Below are 23,433 nucleotides of genomic sequence, written 5' to 3'. Positions count from 1 at the left end.
AGATGAGTGGTTTTGTAATACCAGCTCGCCCTCTACTTCCCTGCAGAAGCTTCTCGCGCAGGCGCAGTGGCCTGTACCCGGGGTATAAACGAGCCGCCGTTTCGGATGTTCATATAGCTTCGGCGTGATTGTGTACTTAGCAATCGCACCTGAAGATGACTGCGAGATGGATCGCCGAAACATCGTGTAGTGAGGGCGATCATATCTGGCAGCATACCTGTGGAGAGCACAAACATGCTACTAGTTTGCTTGCGAATTATACAGCGCAAACGTTTTCTGTGGAAGACGGATATAAAGATAAATGACGGTAAGAAAGCTACTGCAGACAGTAGGTACCTTCTATCGCCGGTGGAGTTCAGGTATAGGACACATGGTGTATGTCTTCAAGTAACTTAGTCGTATAGTAAGAACAGCAACTGTACTTACTCCACTGCTAATTCGCAGTATTCCGATATTGGGGTAATGGAATTTGTCTGTCCTGTCGCCGGGTTTTGTGTCACATTCTGTAAATGAAGTGTATGTGTATAACACTCACGTAATTACCTTGTATGCAGGGTGAGTCAGCTAAAGCTACATCTACACTGCATCCGTATCTCTTTCGATCAGTTGTAGAGCGATTACGCCATCCGTTACGAGTGCGATAACTGGCGTTATAAATCGACAGCTATAAATTTAAAACTTAGTAGGATATGTCGCAACATCCTTACATATTTCGCTACGACTCACCGGAATGCTCACCTCGACGTATTCACTTCATACATTTGGTATGGCCTGTCTTAGTGAACACCTACAGTCCATCCGTAATTCTCCCGATCTGATACCGTATGACATCGGGGGAAAAATAAACGCCAAGACCACACTCTAAGTGCCTATAATTAAAGTGAAAGCCCGATATGGCAAACAAGGACGACCTTCAATTACGGACCGAAAAGCTTGTTTGAAGTCCGATATCTTAAGCCGACGGGACATTATGACTGCGGAAACTGACAAAGAGTTTTTGATTCACCTTTTGAGGTGGAACCGGAAGAACAAATATTTGAAAATACGGACATTAAACCTCCTGTGTGTGTTTATTGGGAAGTAATTATCAGTAAAAGTGTTTGAGTGCTAATCACGAGCGTAATGCTTTAAAAAAAAATCTTTCACAGTTCTTCAGTTAATGCATCTTTGGTAATTTTTTAAGAATTTTTATAAAAGAATTTCCGTTTTTATAAAATCCGTATCGTATTCATGGATTAATCCTTTTGGCCGGTTCCGCCTCAGAACCGATGGACGTCCAACGTTCCTCTTGCCGGTGGGGTTATACTGCATTGCCGCTTTAGTTATTCTATCGTCTGACATACGTTGGACATCAACTTTCCACTTCACTCGGTATTTTTCGGTTATATTTGTAACAGGTTCAACATTTAATTTCTGCCTAATATTGATATTTCATTTATGGTCTCTGATGATTCGATTCGTCGTAATACGAGTAAATCAGATGTTAGGGTACAACACTCGCTACCATAAAGCAACAAAGTTAACGCTGCTACTTTGTAGAGTTTTAATTCATATTTGTTTTAATTCATATTTCTTTCTGTGCATTATATTTTAGTGTACGTAATTGTGTAGTTGCACAGAAATGTCTGAATCTGGCCAATTTAGCTCTACATCATGTTACATGTCAAATTTACATTGCACCCTAAACATTTAAACTCACTCACTCGTTCAATTATTTGTCCGTCTATAACAATCTTGCTTCATCTGAGTTCCAGTCCTTGAAATTCCATCACTTTCGTTTTATCTGCTAATGTTTTTATTCCATGTTTAGCGCGAACCGTGGCAAGCGTACCTCGCGCGGCCATGTTTGATTATCCTAAAATCTGAATACTGCCTTAGCTGTCTTAGTGTACGATGAAGTTATTTAAAGGCATACACCGTGTGAAATTTTGTTGCAGTACACACCTCACTCAACAAAATTTCGAATCCTGTTCGTCGTTTTAGGGTGAGTATTTTGGTATAAGGTACCTGCGCTCTCCGGTAGCTCTTATCGCTCCCATTTATCTTCGTATCTGTCTTCGACTAAAAATGTTTGCACTACAGTGCGGATAGCGAGGGAAAGCGCTGTATATCTAGTTTGCAAACGAACTAGTAGCATATTTAGTAACACAACTTGCTGTTGACAACAATAGAGATCAGGTCACTCTTCGCCTTTCCGGCAATGTTAGTTGCACAGTGGTTGGAAATATGGAAATACTGCAACAAATGAATGTTCCAGCATACATGAAGACGCTAGCCAAGCCTACAATTTCCGCTGTTCTGTTTGACAGCGAACGGCATCTGTGGCATGTCTTCAATAAGTTGCAAGTATTAGTCGTGATCAGAGGAATGCTTCACGCAGTTGTGAGTGACACGGAAAAGTGACATATTTCATACAGTATTCGCGAACAGTTCTTCGAAGTATGGGATACAAGTGCTGCGTTCCCTTTTGCCAGGGAAATTATAAATCTCAAAAAGGCATGAAAGTGCACATGTTTCGATTTCCCAAATGTCTGAAGTTGAGAAATCGCTGGATTTCAGCTATTCCCAGACATGAATTTGTGTTTACATCATTCAGGGGTAAGTAAATGACAAAAAATTTGTAGCTTGTTATTTGTTTCCATTGGACCATATTTTCCGATTGTTTTTAAAAGCAGTTACGTATCATGTACCAGTATAATTTCTTTCTTAATTCTGGACCATTGCTGCGAGATTTATACGAAGCTGGATGTGAAATGTCTCTCGTATTTGCAACTATTGTCGCACACAATAGTTATATTAATTAGTGTGACTCGAAAATATTTAGTATTCCTTATAATTCCTACCAGATTATTGAGTTTCCAGTACTTTTATTTGGAAGAGCTACCTGAGGTAAAAGACAGAATTTAAAATTACAGTTTGTATTCAAATTTAAGGCAAATCGTCAAAATATACTACTGGCCATTAAAATTGCTACACCAAGAAGAAATGCAAATGATAAACGAGTATTCATTGGACAAATATATTATACCAGAACTGACATGTGATTACATTTTCACACAGTTTGGGTGCATAGATCCTGAGACATCAGTACCCAGAACAACCACCTCTGGCCGTAATAACGGCCTTGACACGGCTGGGCATTGAGTCAAACAGAGCTTGGATGGCGTGTACAGGTACAGTTGCCCACGCTGTTTCAACACGATACCACAGTTCATCAAGAGTAGTGACTGGCGTATTGTAACGAGCCAGTTACTAGGCCACCATTGACCAGACGTTTTCAATTGGTGAGAGATCTGGAGAAAGTGTTAGCCAGGGCAGCAGTCGAACATTGTCTGCATCCAGAAATGCCCTACAGGACCTGCAACATGCGGTCGTGCATTATCCTGCTGAAATGTAGGATTACGCAGGGATCGAATGGAGGGTAGAGCCACGGGTCGTAACACATCTGAAATGTAGCGTCCACTGTTCGAAGTGCCGTCAGTGCGAACAAGAGGTGACCTACTCGTGTAACCAATGGCAGCCCATACCATCACGCTGGGTGATAAGCCAGTATGGCGATGACGAATACACGCTTCCATGTGCTTTCACCGCGATATCGCCAAACACGGATGCGACCATCACGATGCTGCAAACAGAACCTAGATTCGTCCGACAAAAATGACGTTTTGCCATTCGTGCACCCAGGTTCGTAGTTGAGTACAACATCGCAGGCGCTCCGTGATGCAGCGTCAAGGGTAACCGCAGCCATTGTCTCCGAGCTGATAGTCCATGCTGCTGCAAACGTCGTCGAACTGTTCGTCCAGATGGTTGTTGTCTTGCAAACGTCCGCATCTGCTGACTCAGGGATCGAGACGTGGCTGCACGATCCATTACAGCTATGCGGGTAAGAGGCCTGTAATGTCGACTGCTAGTGATACGAGGACGTTGGCATCCAGCACGGCGTTCCGTATTACCCTCCTGAACCCACCGATTCCATATTCTGCTAACAGTCATTGGATCTCGACCAACGCGAGCAGCAACGTCACGATACGATAAGCCGCAATCGCGATAGGGTACCATCCGACTTTTATCAACGTCGGAAACGTGATGGTACGCATTTCTCCTCCTTACACGAGGCATCACAGCAACGTTTCAACGCCGGTCAACTGCTGTTTGTGTATGAGAAATCGGTTGGAAACTTTCCTCATGTCAGCACGTTGTAGGTCTCACCACCGACTCCAAACCTGTGTGAATGCTCGGAAAAGCTAATGATTTGCACATCACAGCATCTTCTTCCTGTCAGTTACATTTCGCGTCTGTAGCACGTCATCTTCGTGGTGTAGCAATTTTAAAGGCCAGTAGTGTATTTTACTTCTTGTAATAACAAAGGGCAGTTTTGTTCAGTTACTTTACGCAATGATATAAATTCCCACACACTACAAGGACATGTGGGAGAGGAAAGCACGAGTATTTCTATACGGTCTCAGTTCTGAAACTCGCAAAGTTCGTATAGCTGCAGAGTGCTTAACAGGAACGTTCCGATGCAGACCCGGCCGTCAGTATGTGACGTCACAAGTGTGAGCGCAGGCCGGTAGTCTAGGTGGTGGTGCTAGGGCACAGTTTGCTAAAAATATGAGCTACGCTTTACTGCGTGCATCATTTGTCGAAAAGAGGTCAGCGGCAGTGACAGTGAAGTTGGGTTCGCTTGTTGTCAAAGACGCGAAAGCGCGGATGATCGGAGTGCGGAAAACAATGGTCGTTACATCAGAGTGTTCCGCCGCTGCAGGAAGCGACATCCAGCCCTGCGCTGTCAGCACGCCCGCCTACGCCGCGCCGCTGAATGCCACGCACGCCTCCCCCCCCCCCCCCGCCCCCTCCTGGCGGCGGCCCTTTGAAGTCGCCCAGCCAGCTGTCTCTCTCGCATTATTGCCCGACATCCCCCGTGCAGGAAATTAGATCCGCGTGACATTCCATACTCGCGGCGTCACTGACAGAAACCAACTTCACTCTCCTCCCAATACCAGGGACACGAGTCGGATTTCAGAGATTACCGTAAATTAGGCAACAGACCAATACTGTTATACATTTGAGAAATGAAGCAATGTACTAATGAAAAATGCAGAGCGGAATACACTACGTGATCAAAAGTATCCGGACACCTGGTTGAAAAATGACTTACGAGGTCGTGGCGCCCTCCATCGGTAATGCTGGAATTCAATATGGTGTTGGCCCACCCGTTGCCTTGATGACAGCTTCCACTCTCGCAGCCATACGTTGTCAGGTGCTGAAAGGTTTCTTGGGGAATGGCAGCCCATTCTCCACGGAGTGCTGCACTGAGGAGAGGTATCGATGTCGGTCGGTCAGACCTGGCACAAAGTCGGCGTTCCAAAACATCTTCTGTAGGATTCAGGTCAGCACTCTGCGCAGGCCAGTCCATTACAGGGATGTTATTGTCGTGTAACCACTCGGCCACAGGCCGTGCAAAATGTACAGGTGCTCGATAGTGTTGAAAGACGCAATCGCCATTGCCGAATTGCTCTTCAACAGTGGGAAGCAAGAAGGTGCTTAAAACATCAATGTAGGCCTGTTACGTCATAGTGCCACGTAAAACAACAAGGAGTTCAAGCCCCTGCCATGAAAAACACGACCACATCATAACACCACCGCCTCCGAATTTCGCTGTTGGCACTACACGCGCTGGCAGATGACGTTCACCGTTCATTCACCCTGCCATCAGATCGCCACTTTGTTTACTGTGATTCCTCACTGCGCACAACGTTTTTCCACTGTTGAATCGTCCAGTGTTTACGCTCCTTACACCAAGCCAGTCATCGTTTGGCATTTACCGGCGTGATGTGTGACTTGTGAGCAGCCACTCGACCATGAAAACCAAGTTTTCTCACCTCCCGTCTAACTGTCATACTACTTACAGTGGATCCTGATGCAGTTTGGAATTCCTGTGTGAAGGTCTGGATAGGTGTCTACCCATTACACATTACGACCCTCTTCAACTGTCGGCGGTCTCTGCCAGTCAACAGACGAGGCCGGTCTGTATGCTTTTGTGCTGTACGTGTCCCTTCACGTTTCCACTATCACATCGGAAGCAGTGGACCTAGGGATGTTGAAGAGTGTGGAAATTTCGCGTACAGACGTATGACACAAGTGACACCCAATCACCTGACCACGTTCGAAGTCCGTGAGTTTCGCGGAGGGCCCGATTCTGCTCTCTCACGATGTCTACTGAGGTGTCTAATATGGAGTACCTGGCAGCAGGTGGCTGCACAATGCAGCTAATATGAAAAACGTATGTTTCGGGGAGTGTCTGGATACTTTTGATGACATAGCGTATCTTGCAGTAAACACATAGTATGTTGTTGGGCGATCATTCTGTTGTAGAAATAATTCAAAAGCGAAGATCGCTTAAACACTGTTTACTGGATAACCGTTTTCAACACACTAAAGGTGCCACCACACTCAGATCCGATGATGGCACCTTTAGTGTGTTGAAAACGGTTATCCAGTAAACAGTGTTTAAGCGATCTTGGCTTTTGAATTATTTCTACATAGCGTATCTATCGCCAGGACGACTTGACCTGCGTAGCGGTGATTTTGTTGATGGTACGCTGCGCAGGGCTCTGCATGAAATTCAGAGAACAACGTTAGTTAATTGAAGCTCGTCAGTATCATAGAACTTAAAAGATTTAAGGGGAGCAAGCCACGAGCGTTCCCAAAGGGCGTGAAAGGTACAAGGTGTTTCAAAAATGACCGGTATATTTGAAACGGCAATAAAAACTAAACGAGCAGCGATAGAAATACACAGTTTGTTGCAATATGCTTGGGACAACAGTACATTTTCAGGCAGACAAACTTTCGAAATTACAGTAGTTACAATTTTCAACAACAGATGGCGCTGCACGTGATGTGAAAGATATAGAACACAACGCAGTCTGTGGGTGCGCCATTCTGTACGTCGTCTTTCTGCTGTAAGCGTGTGCTGTTCACAACGTGCAAGTGTGCTGTGGACAACTTGGTTTATTCCTTAGAACAGAGGATTTTTCTGGTGTTGGAATTCCACCGCCTAGAACACAGTGTTGTTGCAACAAGACGAAGTTTTCAACGGAGGTTTAATGTAACCAAAGGACCGAAAAGCGATTCAATAAAGGATCTGTTTGAAAAATTTCAACGGACTGGGAACGTGACGGATGAACGTGCCGGAAAGGTAGGGCGACCGCGTACGGCAACCACAGAGGGCTACGCGCAGCTAGTGCAGCAGGTGATCCGACAGCGGCCTCGGGTTTCCGTTCGCCGTGTTGCAGCTGCGGTCCAAATGACGCCAACGTCGACGTATCGTCTCATGCGCCAGAGTTTACACCTCTATCCGTACAAAATTCAAACGCGGCAACCCCTCAGCGCCGCTACCATTGCTGCACGAGAGACATTCGCCAACGATATAGTGCACAGGATTGATGACGGCGATATGCATGTGGGCAGCATTTGGTTTACTGACGAAGCTTATTTTTACCTGGACGGCTTCGTCAATAAACAGAACTGGCGCATATGGGGAACCGAAAAGCCCCATGTTGCAGTCCCATCGTCCCTGCATCCTCAAAAAGTACTGGTCTGGGCCGCCATTCCTTCCAAAGGAATCATTGGCCCATTTTTCAGATCCGAAACGATTACTGCATCACGCTATCTGGACATTCTTCGTGAATTTGTGGCGGTACAAACTGCCTTAGACGACACTGCGAACACCTCGTGGTTTATGCAAGATGGTGCCCGGCCACATCGCACGGCCGACGTCTTTAATTTCCTGAATGAATATTTCGATGATCGTGTGATTGCTTTGGGCTATCCGAAACATACAGGAGGCGGCGTGGATTGGCCTCCCTATTCGCCAGACATGAACCCCTGTGACTTCTTTCTGTGGGGACACTTGAAAGACCAGGTGTACCGCCAGAATCCAGAAACAATTGAACAGCTGAAGTAGTACATCTCATCTGCATGTGAAGCCATTCCGCGAGACACGTTGTCAAAGGTTTCGGGCAATTTCATTCAGAGACTACGCCATATTGTTGCTACGCATGGTGGATATGTGGAAAATATCGTACTATAGAGTTTCGCAGACCGCAGCGCCATCTGTTGTTGAAAATTGTAACTACTGTAATTTCGAAAGTTTGTCCGCCTGAAAATGTACTGTTGTCCCAAGCATATTGCAACAAACGGTGTACTTCTATCGCTGCTCGTTTAGTTTGTATTGCCGTTTCAAATATACCGGTCATTTTTGAAACACCCTGTATGTACTCCATATTTAATTGGCATTTGGAGTGACATCTCGTTGCAATTATGGGAGCATATCATGATGCAGTTAGTATGTTTACTGCCAGTGTAAATATTATGTGCGGGTGATGGGTGTAAATGCGAACGTGCAGGCACTCTATTGTACAGGTGCTGGATGCCAATTTGTGGGCTCGAATTCCACGCCTGTTGCACTTGCTTGGTCAGTACAGGGCCGGTTAATGCTGCTTGTAGATGACGCCGGAGATGTCGTTCGATGATGTCCCAGATGTGCTCGATTGGAGACGGATCTGGTGGTCGACCAGGGCAAGGCAACATGTCGACACTCCGTAGGGCATGTTGGGTTACAACTCAGTGGTATGTGTGCAAGCGTTATTCTGTTGGAAAATACCTCCTCGAATGTTGTATATGAATGGCAGCACGACAGGTCGAACCACCAGACTGACGTACAGATATGCACTCAGCATGCGTGGGATAAGCATGAGAATGCTCCTACTGTCACACGGTTTGAGGTTAGTGGAATGCACGCTGCAAGCCGTGTGGCTCTGAGCCGTCCTTGTGGTAACAGATTTGTAACAGTTCGTTGTGTCACTGTGGTACCAACTGACGCTCAAATTGCTTCTGCAGATGCAGTACGATGCGCCAGACCCATAGGCGGAACACGCTGTTGCAGGTTCTGGACGTCGGCGCCGTAAAGACGCGTGTCGACACCTTGTGCGAGCAGTGCTGACTCGGTGAACGTCATCAGGCGACGAGAAAACCGGATACACGTTGGACCTGCTGTGCCATCAGGGACCACCGGGAACTGTCTGCTTGAGGAAGGACCACGGTCTGGCCAGACTACCTCTCACACCACGACACCGACATGAACGGTTAGTCTGGTGACGTGGAAGAGTCGGCTAGAGAGTGGAAAGGCGCTATGTTGCCTTCAGTGATGGTTTAATATTTTTCTGTGGGATCTAAAATTTAAAAAAAACCTCTCTCACACCGGCCTGATTTAGCTTCACTGATCAGGAGAGTAAAAATATGCGTATGTTAAGGGAATTTTCATTCACAAAGCAGGCTTATCACATTCACACAGTTCAATACTGTTCTGTTCTGATTAAATTGAGCTTAACTTACATTCCATAAGGCAGTGAAGCAATTTCGGTGCGACGAAAATTGTCAGTCGATCTCCTGAAAACATTTGCAATAATTATTAACTTTCGGTGATCACATGGGGAAGACCGGAGATCTGCTGGAAAGACCGTGTTAGCCCATTCATTGAAAGTAATAAACTGGATGTCTTCAGCGTACAAAACGGCAGGTTCGTCCAGTGTAAATCAGACGTTCCCCATTCATCCCGTGCAAACTGAGCGTAGTAAGCAGACACTGTCAATAATAATCAGTTAAATAATACGCGAACACACTTACTTTAGTTTAGTTCATGTATTAAATTCCTTCTCATACAGAATCTCATCAAGATATCGACTAGCTTAACAATACATATATATACATCCTCCTTCTTTCACGGCTAATCGGCAAGCATTCATTCTTTTCATAAGAGAAAACATAGATAGCAGAGAAGCTATTCCATGGAGTAAATGGACGCTCCAAGGAATAATAGGGCTTGAAACTACTTTGCATTGATAATCATCGTATATTAAAGTTTAGGAATCGGTAAGATAAGAAGAGATATTTCGAGATATGTACTGAGTTACATAATTTATAAAATTTCTGAAAATATCGCGGAGAGACCGCTGCAAGAGACATTACAATGGGAGCAGGCTCTGTCTCTATCCCACTGATGGACGTACACGTATATGGTGCAGGCCTGTTGAGTGGCCTGTTCTGCAGTGTATCTTTCCACGACACAGTGGTGCCACCCCAGGCTTCATGGAGTGGACAGCCATCAGTGACAACTCGCGGTCACATCTCATATTTCTGTAGGACAAAGTAACCAGCGTCCGCTACATTGCGCCGTTTGTCATCTTCGTTCTACTGCCATTTCTGTGACAGGAATGTGACGTGCTTTTCCAGCAGGACAACGCATGTTCAGATACGGCTGCTGTGACGTAACCAGCTCTTTTTGGCGTACAACAACTGCCGTGGCCAGAAAGATCACCAGATCTCTCGCCAATTGCACACTTATGGGACATGATGACGCAGGAATTCACTCGTCCACCACCTGCAAGAACCATTACCGAATTGCAAACAGACGCAAGACGCTTGGGACAACCTATCGCAGCATGCCATTCGGCACTTTTATGATTGTTTGCATCCGACAATATACGCTTCCAGGGGGGAATACACCTTGTATTGATGCGACTGTTTGGGCGGCCTTCACTGAGGTATCTTTCATTTGGTCTGAATTTGTTATCGTACAGTCCTACAACGGTTAATTATCCCCCACATCACTTTCCAATAAAATGTTCTCGGTCTTGGTGCTGGTGCATTTATCCAGAATGAGATTTTCACTCTGCAGCGGAGTGTGTGCCGATATGAAACTTCCTGGCAGATTAAAACTGTGTACCGGACCGAGACTCGAACTCAGGACCTTTGCCTTTAGCAGGCAAGTGCTCTACCAACTGAGCTACCCAAGCACGACTCAGGCCCTGTCCTCACAGCTTTACTTCTGCCAGTACCTCGTCTCGTACCTTCCAAACTTCGCAGAAGCTCTTCTGTGAACCTAGCAGAACTAGCACTCCTGGAAGAAGGTGATATTGCTGAGACATGGCTCAGCCACAGCCAGGGGGATGTTTCCAGAATGAGATCTTCACTCTGCAGCGGAGTGTGCGCTAATAAAAACTGTAGGAGATGAGGTAGTGGCAGAATAGAAGCTGTTGGGATGGGTTGTGTGTCGTGCTTGGGTAGCTCAGATAGTAGAGGCCCGCGAAAGGCAAAGGTCCCGAGTTCGAGTCTCGGTCCGGTACACAGTTTTAATCAGCCAGGAAGTTTCATATAAGCGCACACTCCGCTGCAGAGTGAAAATCTCATTCTGGAAACATCCCCCAGGCTGTGGCTAAGCCATGTCTCCGCAATAACCTTTCTTCCAGGAGTGCTAGTTCTGCGAGGTTTGCAGGAGGCTTCTGTAAAGTTTGGAAGGTAGGGGACGAGGTACTGCTGGAATTAAAGTTGTGATGACGGGTCGTGAGTCGTGCTTAGGTAGCTCAAAAAGGTTCAAATGGCTCACAGCACTATGGGACTTAACTTCTGAGGTCATCAGTCCCCTAGAACTTAGAACTACTTAAACCTAACTAACCTAAGGACATCACACACATCTATGCCGAAGGCAGGATTCGAACCTGCGACCGAAGCGGTCTAGGTAGCTCAGTTGGTAGAGCACTTGCCCGCGAAAGGAAAGGGTCCGGCAGGCCGCGATGGTCTAGCGGTTCTGGCGCTGCAGTCCGGAACCGCTGGACTGCTACGGTCGCAGGTTCGAATCCTGCCTCAGGCGTGGATGTGTGTGATGTCCTTAGGTTAGTTAGGTTTAATTAGTTCTATGTTCTAGGGGACCGATGACCTTAGAAGTTAAGTCCCATAGTGCTCAGAGCCATTTGAACCATTTTTTTGGCAAAGGTCCCGAGTCTCGGTCCGGCAAATCTGCCAGGAAGTTTCATGCTGCATTTTTATTTTGCGGCTGTGAGTTTTGTCTTCCACGTGCGGCAATGCCACATGAGTGAGAAATACATCTACATCTATATGATTACTCTGCAATTCACATTTAAGTGCTTGGCAGAGGGTTCATCGAACCACAATCATACTATCTCTCTACCATTCCACTCCCGAACAGCGCGCGGGAAAAACGAACACCTAAACCTGTCTGTTCGAGCTCTCATTTCTCTTATTTTATTTTGATGATCATTCCTACCTGTGTAGGCTGGGCTCAACAAAATATTTTCGTATTCGGAAGAGAAAGTTGGTGACTGAAATTTCGTAAATAGATCCCGCCGCGACGAAGAAAAACGTCTTTGCTTTAATGACTTCCATCCCAACTCGCGTATCATATCTGCCACACTCTCTCCCCTATTACGTGATAATACAAAACGAGCTGCCCTTTTTTGCACCCTTTCGATGTCCTCCGTCAATCCCACCTGGTAAGGATCCCACACCGCGCAGCAATATTCTAACAGACGACGAACGAGTGTAGTGTAAGCTGTCTCTTTAGTGGACTTGTTTCATTTTCTAAGTGTCCTGCCAATGAAACCCAACCTTTGGCTCGCCTTCCCCACAATATTATCTATGTGGGCTTTCCAACTGAAGTTGTTCGTAATTTTAACACCCAGGTACTTAGTTGAATTGACAGCCTTGAGAATTGTACTATTTATCGAGTAATCGAATTCCAACGGATTTCTTTTGGAACTCATGAGGATCACCTCACACTTTTCGTTATTTAGCGTCAACTGCCACCTGCCACACCATACAGCAATCTTTTCTAAATCGCTTTGCAACTGATACTGCTCTTCAGATGCCCTTACTAGACGGTAAATTACAGCATCATCTGCGAACAACCTAAGAGAAATGCTCAGATTGTCACCCAGGTCATTTATATATCAGGAACAGCAGAGGTCCCAGGACGCTTCCCTGTGGAACACCTGCTATCACTTCAGTTTTACTCGATGATTTGCCGTCTATTAGCACGAACTGCTACCTTCCTGACAGGAAATCACGAATCCAGTCGCACAACTGAGACGATACCCCATAGGCCCGCAGCTTGATTAGAAGTCGCTTGTGAGGAACGGTGTCAAAAGCTTTCTGGAAATCTAGAAATACGGAATCAACTTGAGATTCCCTGTCGATAGCGGCCGTTACTTCGTGCGAATGAAGAGCTAGCTGCGTTGCACATGAACGATGTTTTCTGAAACCATGCTGATTACGTATCAATAGATCGTTCCCTTCGAGGTGATTCATAATGTTTGAATACAGTATATGCTCCAAAACCGTACTGCAAACCGACGTCAATGATATAGGTCTGTAGTTCGATGGATTACTCCTGCTACCCTTCTTAAACACTGGTGCGACCTGCGCAATTTTCCAATCTGTAGGTACAGTTCTATCGGTGTGCGAGCGGTTGTATATAGTTGCTAAGAAGGGTGCTAGTGTATCAGCGTAATCTGACAGGAACCTAATCGGTATACAGTCTGGACCTGAAGACTTGCCCGTATCAAGCGATTTGAGTTGCTTCGCAACCCCTAAGGTATCTACTTCTAAGAAACTCATGCTAGCGTGGTCAAGTGACGTCACAAAACTCGTAAAGCTCCACATAAACGTCAACTGTGTCGACCCGTGTGGAGATGGCTTTACGGTGAATCGAGTCAGATGCACGAGGCGAGAGTCTGTCACCTGCTGTGTGGCCGTCGCCCCGTGTTCGAGCTGGGAGGTTGCGCTGCCTGCCCCTTAGCCTCTCCGGGCGTCCCCCTCTGCCCTGTAGGCGGGCGGTGCTCACGCACAGGTGCGGGCCGGGTGGTACGGGGGTGGAATCGATTTCCGGGGTGCCGCCTGCCTCCCGTGCGGTCCTCCACGCACAGTGTACGCAGCAGGGGGGGGGGGGGGGGCGACGGTGGGCCGAGGTCAGCGTGGGGTGCGCGTTTCGGCTTAACCCCGCCACGTGGATGACCGAACCGGCACGGTCCACAACTGGCGTCCCTCAACCAGCTGTCCCGCCGTTTACTTCGGCCCTCTACGTCTGCACCCTGCGAGGGGTTGTGCAGCAGAGAAATGGCTCTGAGCACTATGGGACTTAACAGCTATGGTCAACAGTCCCCTTAAACCTAACTAACCTAAGGACATCGCACAACACCCAGTCAACACGAGGCAGAGAAAATCCCTGACCCCGCCGGAATCGAACCCGGGAACCCGGGGGCGGGAAGCGAGAACGCTACCGCACGACCACGAGCTGCGGACTGTGTAGCAGAGAGCGAGAGAGGATCGACTATGTGGACTCATTAGGGATGCGAGAAACCGACCCTCTAAAACAACATCGGTATTTTAGTTCTGAATAACCGGTATTTTTCGGTATTTGTTTGGTCTCGGTTATAAGGTGGAAGGAGTATATAGAGGGTCTATACAAGGGCGATGTACTTGAGGACAATATTATGGAAATCGAAGAGGATGTATATAAAGATGAAATGGAAGATATGGTACTGCGTGATGAGTTAGCACTGAAAGACCTGAGTCGAAACAAGGCCCCCGGATTAGACAACATTCCATTAGAACGACTGACAGCCTTGGGAGAGCCAGTCCTAACAAAACTCTACCATCTCATGAGCAAGATGTAACAGACAGGCGAAATACCCTCAGACTTCAAGAAGAATGTAATAATTCCGATCCCAAAGAAAGCAGGTGCTGACAGATGTGAAAATTACCTAACTATAAGTTTAATAAATCGCAGCTGCAAAATACTATCGCGAATTATTTACAGACAAATGGAAAAACTGATACAAGCCGACCTCGGGGAAGATCAGTTTGGATTCCGTACAAATGTTGGAACACGTGGGGCAATACTGACCCTACGACTTATCTTAGAAGAAAGATTAAGGAAGGGCAAACCTACGTTTCTAGCATTTGTAGACTTAGAGAAAGCTTTTGACAATGTTGACTGGAATACTCTCTTTCAAATTCTAAAGGTGGCAGGGGTCAAATAGAGGGAGCGAAAGGCTATTTACAATTTGTACAGAAACCAGATGTCAGTTATAAGAGTCGAGGAATATGAAAAGGAAGCAGTGGTTGAGAAGGGAGTGAGACAGGGTTGTAGCCTATCCCCGATGTTATACAATCTGTATACTGAGCAAGCAATAAAGGAAACAAAAGAAAAGTTCGGAGTAGGTATTAAAATCCATGGAGAAGAAATAAAAGCTCTGAGGTTCGCCGATGACATTGTCATTCTATCAGAGACAGCAAAGGACTTGGAAGAGCAGTTGAACGGAATGGGCAGTGTCTTGAAAGGAGGATATAAGATGAACATCAACAATGGCAAGGAAAGCGTTTCTGAGGAAGAGAAATTTGTTAACTTCGAGTATAGATTTAAGTGTCAGGAAGTCGTTTCTGAAAGTATTTGTATGGAGTGTGGCCATTATGGAAGTGAAATGTGGACGATAAATAGTTTACACAGGAAGAGAGTAGAAGCTTTCGAAATATGGTGCTACAGAAGAATGCTGAAGATTAGATGGGTAGATCACATAACTAATGAGGAGGTATTGAATAGAATTGGGGAGAAGAGGAGTTTGCGGCACAACTTGACAAGAAGAAGGGACCGGTTGGTAGGACATGTGTTGAGGCATCCACCGATTTAGTATTGGAGGGCGTCGTCGTAGAGGGAGATCAAGAGATGAATACACTAAACAGATTCAGAAGGATGTAGGTTGCAGTAGGTACTGTGAGATGAAGAAGCTTGCACAGGATAGAGTAGCATGGAGAGCTGCATCAAACCAGTCTCAGGACTGAAGAACACAACAACAAACTAATTTGTTTCAATGTCGCAGAAGCTTCGTTCTCCTATCCTGTTACCTGGCCGTGGGGCATAGCTCTATAACAGTGGCAGGGAGAAATTGTCTTAACGGTGTACTGCACCAGAAGCCGTTTCTCGAACTCACAAACTCGGCCTACCGGAACAACAGGGACAACTCCGCCTTTCCAGCAGTACCGACGAGGCCTTTAAAAACTGGCGACGAGGGTTTACAAAAATCAGGACAGTGTGCGTGCCCACCAAAGTGCTTTGGCAATCGAGAAATTGAGGGATTTGCGCTATTAAATGCTAGAACGTACACCCTGTTCCTCAGATTTGGCTCCCTCGGACTTTCATGTGTTCTCAAGACTGAAGAAATTTCTCACTGGTCAGCACATTTCGTCCAGTCTAGAAGCCATTGTGGCTGTAGACGTGTACTTTGCAGCACTGCTGGTGGAACACTACAGAACGGAGATAACGGCATCGAGACATCGCAGGATGAAATTTACTGATATTACAGGAGATTATGTTGAAATATAAAACTTCTTCGAAAGCATAAATCTGTCGTTTTCACTCTTCAGCCGAGAAGTTTTCAGGCTGTCCTCGTAATGCACTCTCCTCAAAATTAGCCAAGAAGTAAGCAGAAAAATAATTGGAAATCGTACAGCACTCTGGCATCGCAGCGAACATGTCCGTGGTAGTTATGCGGTACTTACATGTATTGTATTGAGTTGCTTGGCTTGCGTAACACAAACAGAAATCATGTAGAATTAGCGGAACAAGTCTGAAAAACGACCAATGAGCATATAAGTGGCCCACGGTTTCACTCACGACGACAACTGTGGTGTCACCGCCCGACACAACACTTGCTAGGTGGTAGCTCTTAAATCGGCCGCGGTCCGCTAGTATACGACGGACCCGCGTGTCGCCACTGTCAGTAATTGCAGACCGAACGCCACCACACGGCAGGTCTAGTGAGACGTACTAGCACTCACCCAGTTGTACAGCCGACGTTGCTAGCCATGGTTCACTGAGAATTACGCTCTCATTTGCCGAGACGATAGTTAACATAGCCTTCAGCTACAGTTGCTACGACCTAGCAAGGCGCCGTATTCCATTTATATTGCGAGTCTATTATTGTATCACCAAGAGCAATGTTCTACAAATGTGGATTAAAGTTAAGTATTCCAGAAGCTACGTATTTTTCTTTATAGCATTCATTACGTATCCTGTTACAGACCTCACGCCCGCCTGCTTGAGTTTAACGCGTGCATTTCGGCCTTCTCTAGCTACACAACAACAACAATGACTAATTACAAATTAAACAACTGAAGCTTGCAATTTGACGTATACACGTGCTGCAGTTTTCTGTGTATTTCTCTACTGTAACAACTTCTGCCAACGAAGTGAAACAATTATTTTCTGCTTACTGATCGAAAGCATGCATGATCTTGTGTCTGCACTGTGACATGTGTTGCGATAATAATGGGAATGTTCATTCGAGATCTAACCTGACATTATTTATCAATTCTAAGAACCGTTACAAGAAAAATAAACGTTTTCTGTTACATTCATGAAACTATGATCTTTAGTTTCCTCTGTTATTGTGGACAAGGAGGTACTGGCGTTTGCTGATGACAAAGGAACCTCATTTGTTCGACTAGTTAACTTAATTTCTTTAAAGTTCTGCGTACACATTTTCGACATCACTTTTTGATCTTTTATCATTTACTTTTTTCAATATTTGTGGAATTATTTTCGCAGATAACTAAATTTTCTTGCAGTGCACAGTACGTTTTTAAAGCTGTGGCTCTTGCTCAATATATTGCGCAAATCATCACTACTGATCTTAGACATTCAGTATTATGGTGCAATTCTCAGCATTGCGCAATAAGTATCGAACGTCTGTGGGCCCTTTGACGCTCTAGTTAGTCTTGTTATCTCACGTTTATATAATTTGGTGTTATCTGACACAGTGTGCTTTATATTTTTGTAGTGAAGTCCGAGTCATGTTTTGTTCTTGTAACTTTGTCAGATAACTGTGACTGAGCAAACAGGCTGCGTTTGATACGAATAAAAAACGTACTACAATGAAATGCAGTCAGCAAATTCGAATTGAGACTAGTGCAGCCATGAAGATTTGCAGAAGTTTATGGAAGTGAGGGCTGGATTTTAAACTTATAATTTTTTATACACCTTATTTGGCGAATTTGAGAATCTCATAGTGCCCGAAAAGCTTACGTTAATAAGTATTACATGAACGACTGACAGGTATCCACTTAAAGATTTTAGTATGTTGTTTTGATAGCACACCAAATTGCAAGCATGTTTGTTTAGCGTAAGGTGAGTACTGGTTCATATTTTTTATATTATTAATGCTAATGCCACTACTTACGCTGAACACTCCAGAATTATGTCCTTCTTATGATTAAATACACAGTATTCAAAGAATTACAGAATATCTGTTTTTTTCTTAGTTCAGACACCAATAATGTTAGACTTTCACTGAAAATTGAAAATCTCAAATTGAAAAAAGTGAACATAATGTCCTTCATATGATTGAATACACAGTATATCTGTTTCTTCCTTTGATCATTCAGCAATAATGTTAGACTTTCAAGGAAAACTGAAAATCTCAAACTGAAAAAAGTGAATCATAACTTCCTCCTTATGATTACGTGCACAGGTTTCAACGAATTACAGAATATCCGTTTCTTTCTTTGTTCATGCACCAGTAATGTTAGTCTTTACCGAAAAATGAAAAACTCAAACTGAAAAAAGTGTGTCATAACGACTGAGTAAATTCTGTTGCATAACAACACAATAATGAAGGCGAAATGGCATATTATTGTTCCTGGAAATGTAGAATTTTGAAAATCACATTATTTCCCAATGGACTCGGCAGTGCAAAATCTCCAATTTAGCAGAATTTCAGACGATCAGTGCTAGACATGATGGAGGAAAATTTTGTTCTGTTTGTAAAGTCTATAGCCTCAAATACCAGGAGGAAGCACAGCATCCCCTCTAGACTGCCCCATGTTCGGAAGATGCAAGTTGTTTGAAAATGCACCATTCACTGTCACCGCCTATGTCATTGTATAGTGGTTTGATGAAACCGGTTACCACTCCATGTAGAGGCCATAAGTGGCCCATCGGGACCTTCCGACCGCCGTGTCATCCTCAGTGGAGGATGCGGATAGGAGGGGCATGGGGTCAGCACACCGCTCTCCCGGTCGTTATGATGGTATTCTTGGCCGAAGCTGCTACTATTCGGTCGGGTAGCTCCACAATTGGCATCACGAGGCTGAGTGCACCCCGAAAAATGGCAACAGCGCATGGCGGCCTGGATGGTCACCCATCCAAATGCCGACCACGCCAGACAGCGCTTAACTTCGGTGATCTCACGGGAACCTGTGTATCCACTGCGGCAAGGCCGTTGCCAATGAAACTGGTTACCATCGAAATAAATGTTTTTGCAGTCGAGACTGCTTGTAAAAGTACTTTTAGCAAGTCCACTGTCTCTTCGCAAAACATGTTCTCAAAAATTACAGATGGAAGAGCAGTTGAACGGAATGGACAGTGTCTTGAAAGGAGGATATAAGATGAACACCAACAAAAGCAAAATGAGGATAATAGAATATCTGACAGCAAGAAAGAGAAGTGACCCAGAAACTATCAATAATTAAGAAACTACTGTGCTATATTAAGAAAAGTTATTAAACAATCCAAAAGTATGTGTATCATGTCTGAAATCAGCAACTCTGATAATAAAATTAAAACAATTTGGAATATTATTAAAAGAGAAACAGGTCAACCAAGAGCACAGGAAGACAGTATTACCATCAAATTGAATGAAAACTTTATGAACAAAAAGTCAGAAGTTGAAAATATTTTTAATAATCATTTTCTAAATGTTGTGGATATAGTAGTGTTCATTAGAAGATGCTAGGCAGTTAATGGAAGAGGCCATACTGTAGGGAAGCAGCCTACTCACGCTGTAGTAAATTCACATCAGTTTCCATTGTGTGCCAGCCAGTCTGCTGTAACTAGTTCTGACGTCATAAATGTTGCGCAATACCTTAAAAGTCAAGCAAATGACCTAAAACTTTGCTAGCATGTCAGGAATAATACTAAATTAATGTGTGTTAAATATCAGTTCGATAACTTCAGCCATTTTCGAAATTTGGACGTTTTTCTAAAAAAATCATTGGCGCAACAGAAAAGAGCTAGAGACTTCAAAATTTATATTTAGATTCATCTTTCATAATGATTTAATAAAAACAGTACTTTGGATTTCACAAATTAAGACTTTAGTGGAAATTCATGATTTTCTGGTTTTCGTCTCAAAACTGAAGGAAGCAAGATAGATTAAGTAGGCTAATAAATAAGGCTAGGATGTTTAGATTTAAATAGGTTGGAGGTCCGCTATGACTGTGAAGATGTGAAAAGTTTCTTTTGAATACCAATAAAATTATAGCGATAGCGGATCTCAAAAGGGTCAGTTCAGAGCTCATCTGCTGCGTGCAGTGTAATTTAATTAATTCTCTCGCCCAAAATATTTAACTTAGCCACGTCAAAATTTTATTATCAATACTTACCTGCGTGCTGAATGCACGTTTAAATTAAGAGCTTCATCGGCCATCAGCAAAAGAAGCTATAAATTATTATGTAACTTGAAGTGGTGCGTTACTAGCCCAGCGGCTAGTCGGGAGAGCCGATTTGATCAGGCGTTCTCTTAGCCGTCCGCACCGCGACTATATATATAAGAGCGCTGCGCAAGGAAGGAAGGCCCCAGTTCTCTCCAAACGCTGAATAGCACGTCAGCTGTGTCGGGAGTCACGTCGCTTCGGTAGCACTGCTACAAACAGCCTCGGGTGCCGTATTAAGTTACTAGAGATACGCAGAACCATGAAATCATTTCAAGTGAAGGGTTAATTCTGGGATGATTTTCATTATCTAGCCTCAGTTGGCGTATTGTCGTATTTTCACGTGCCGTCGCGGGACAGACATTCTACCAATTATTTAGCGTGGCGTTTGATGAAATATTCTCATCAAATTTTGGCGAGCATTCTTTTTAACATTTAATTCGGACATTTATAGTTGCATCAGCGCATTAGACTCTGAACTGCTCTGTTAGTTAGGTTGTAGGGATACTTGTGTTTTTTTATCAGTGAATTTCAGAATATACTCAACTATTTTGGAAAATCGTTTTGATTAGAAATCCCGGACAATCTCCTAATTCCTCAGAGCTATAAGCTGCAGCTATAATGGTATTCTCAGATGAAGTGGGCACTAGGATCTCTAATTACCGGCTTCATGTTTGGTTAAATCACTTTCTGGGAGCTAAAAAAAGTAAATAGAGAGCCAGTGTTGAGAACGGCGAAAGACAGCATTAACAACATTCTAAAAGCCTGAAACTGATTCAACATTCAAACATTTATACAGCAATTATTTTAATTTTCACGAGTTACTCGCCGCCCCACAATACCTATGCAATTTGATACAATTGAAATCTCACCCACTTCTCCATCTGAAATTAGGAAAATAATGAACTTGCTTAAAAGCAAAAACTCACATGGAATTGATGCCATTTCCAGCAAAATACTAAAAGCTTGTTCTCAACAGATAAGTAAGATTCTCAGCCACCTGTGTAATAGCTCTCTGGAACAGGGCATTTTCCTGATAGACTGAAATATGCTATTGTTATACCTTTGCATAAAACAGCGGATGGATCTGATGGCAACAATTACCATCAAATCTCCCTTCTAACAGCTTTATCCAAAATTTTTGAGAAAGTAATGTATTCAAGAGTAGCTTCACATATCTGTAAAAATGAAGTACTAACAAAATGTCAGTTTAGTTTCCAGAAAGGTTTTTCAACAGAAAATGCCATATATGCTTTCACCAATCAAATCTTGAATGATCTGAATAACCGAACACCACCCAACGGGATTTTTTGTGATCTCTCAGGGGCTTTTGATTGTGTAAATCATGAAATTCTGCTAGACAAGCTCAAGTATTGTGGCATGAGTGGGACAGTGCACAAATGGTTTAATTCATACCCAACTGGAAGAGTGCAGAAAGTTGAAATAAGTAGTTCTCAAATATGCAAAGATCAGCACATTCCTCAAACTGGGGAACTATCAAGAATGGGGTTCCACAAGGGTCAGTCTTGGGTCCTTTGTTGTTCTTAATATATATTAATGACTTGCCATTCTATATTCATGAAGAGGAAAGTTAGTTCCCTTTGCTGATGATACAAGTATAGTAATCACACCTGACAAACAAGAATTAACTGATGAAATTGTCAATAATGTATTTCAGAAAATTACTAAGTGATTCGTTGTAAACGGACTCTCACTGAATTTTGATAAGACACAGTACATACAGTTCCGTACAGTGAATGGTATGACACCATTAATAAATATAGACCTTAATCAGAAGCATATAGCTAAGGTAGAATATTCAAAATTTTTAGGTGTGTCCATTGATGAGAGATTAAATTGGAAGAAACACATTGATGATCTGCTGAAACGTTTGAGTTCAGCTACTTATGCAATAATGGTCATTGCAAATTTTGGTGGTAAACATCTTAGTAAATTAGCTTACTACGCCTATTTTCTCTCATTGCTTGCATATGGAATCCTTTTTTGGGGTAATTCATCACTGAGGAATAAAGTATTTATTGCACAAAAGCGTGAAATCAGAATAATAGCTGGAGTCCACCCAAGATCATCCTGCAGGCGTTTATTTAAGGATCTAGGGATATTCACAGTAGCTTCTCAGTATATATACTCTCTTGTTAAATTTGTTATTAACAACCAAAACCAATTCAAAAGTAATATCAGGGTGCATAAGTACAGTACTAGGAGAAAGGATGATCTTCACTATTCAAGATTAAATCTAACTTTGGCACAGAAAGGGGTGAATTATACTGCCACTTAAGTCTTTAGTCACTTACCAAATAGTATCAAAAGTCTGACAGATAACCAACAAGTATTTAAGAAGAAATTAAAAGAATTTCTGAATGACAACTCCTTCTACTCCATAGAGGAATTTTTAGATATAAATTAAGAAAAAAAGAAAAAAAAACAAAACAATTATAAAAAAATTTAAAGAAGTTGTTATATTAATTTAATTATGGTGTTACATTAACTTAAGTATGTGATGTATTGGAAAATTTGACTCGTTCCACATGATTACGAAATATCGTATTCATGATCCATGGAACTAGTATTAATCTAATCTAAAATCTAATCTAGTCGAATTAAGTCTGGTGATGCTGAGGCAATTAGATAAGGAAATGAGACACTTAAAGTATTAAAGGAGTTTTGCTATTTGGGGAGTAAAATAACTGAGGCTGGTCGAAGTAGAGAGGATATAAAATGTAGACTGGCAATGGCAAGGAAGGCGTTTCTGAAGAAAAGAAATTTGTTAACATCGAGTATAGATTTAAGTGTCAGGAAGTCGTTTCTGGAAGTATTTGTATGGAGTGTAGCCGTGTATGGAAGTGAAAGACGGACGATAAATAGTTTGGACAAGAAGAGAATAGAAGCTTTCGAAATGTGGTGCTACAGAAGAATGCTGAAGATTAGATGGGTAGATCACATAACTAATGAGGAAGTATTGAATAGCATTGGGGAGAAGAGAACTTTGTGGCGCAACTTGACTAGAAGAAGGGATCGGTTGGTAGGACATGTTCTGAGGCATCAAGGGATCACCAATTTAGTACTGGA

At 43.6% G+C, this 23,433-nt stretch overlaps 1 protein-coding gene across 3 annotated transcripts in view; it reads right to left on the bottom strand.

The window, feature by feature from the left end:
• The window catches only part of LOC126109889 (uncharacterized), a 287,852-nt gene that overhangs the window by 251,764 nt on the left and 12,655 nt on the right, over positions 1-23,433 (bottom strand). The window lies entirely within an intron of this gene.

The sequence above is a fragment of the Schistocerca cancellata genome, chromosome 12 (assembly GCF_023864275.1).
Source record: "Schistocerca cancellata isolate TAMUIC-IGC-003103 chromosome 12, iqSchCanc2.1, whole genome shotgun sequence".
NCBI lineage: Eukaryota > Metazoa > Arthropoda > Insecta > Orthoptera > Acrididae > Schistocerca > Schistocerca cancellata.
This window is presented reverse-complemented; position numbering and strand designations above follow the sequence as displayed.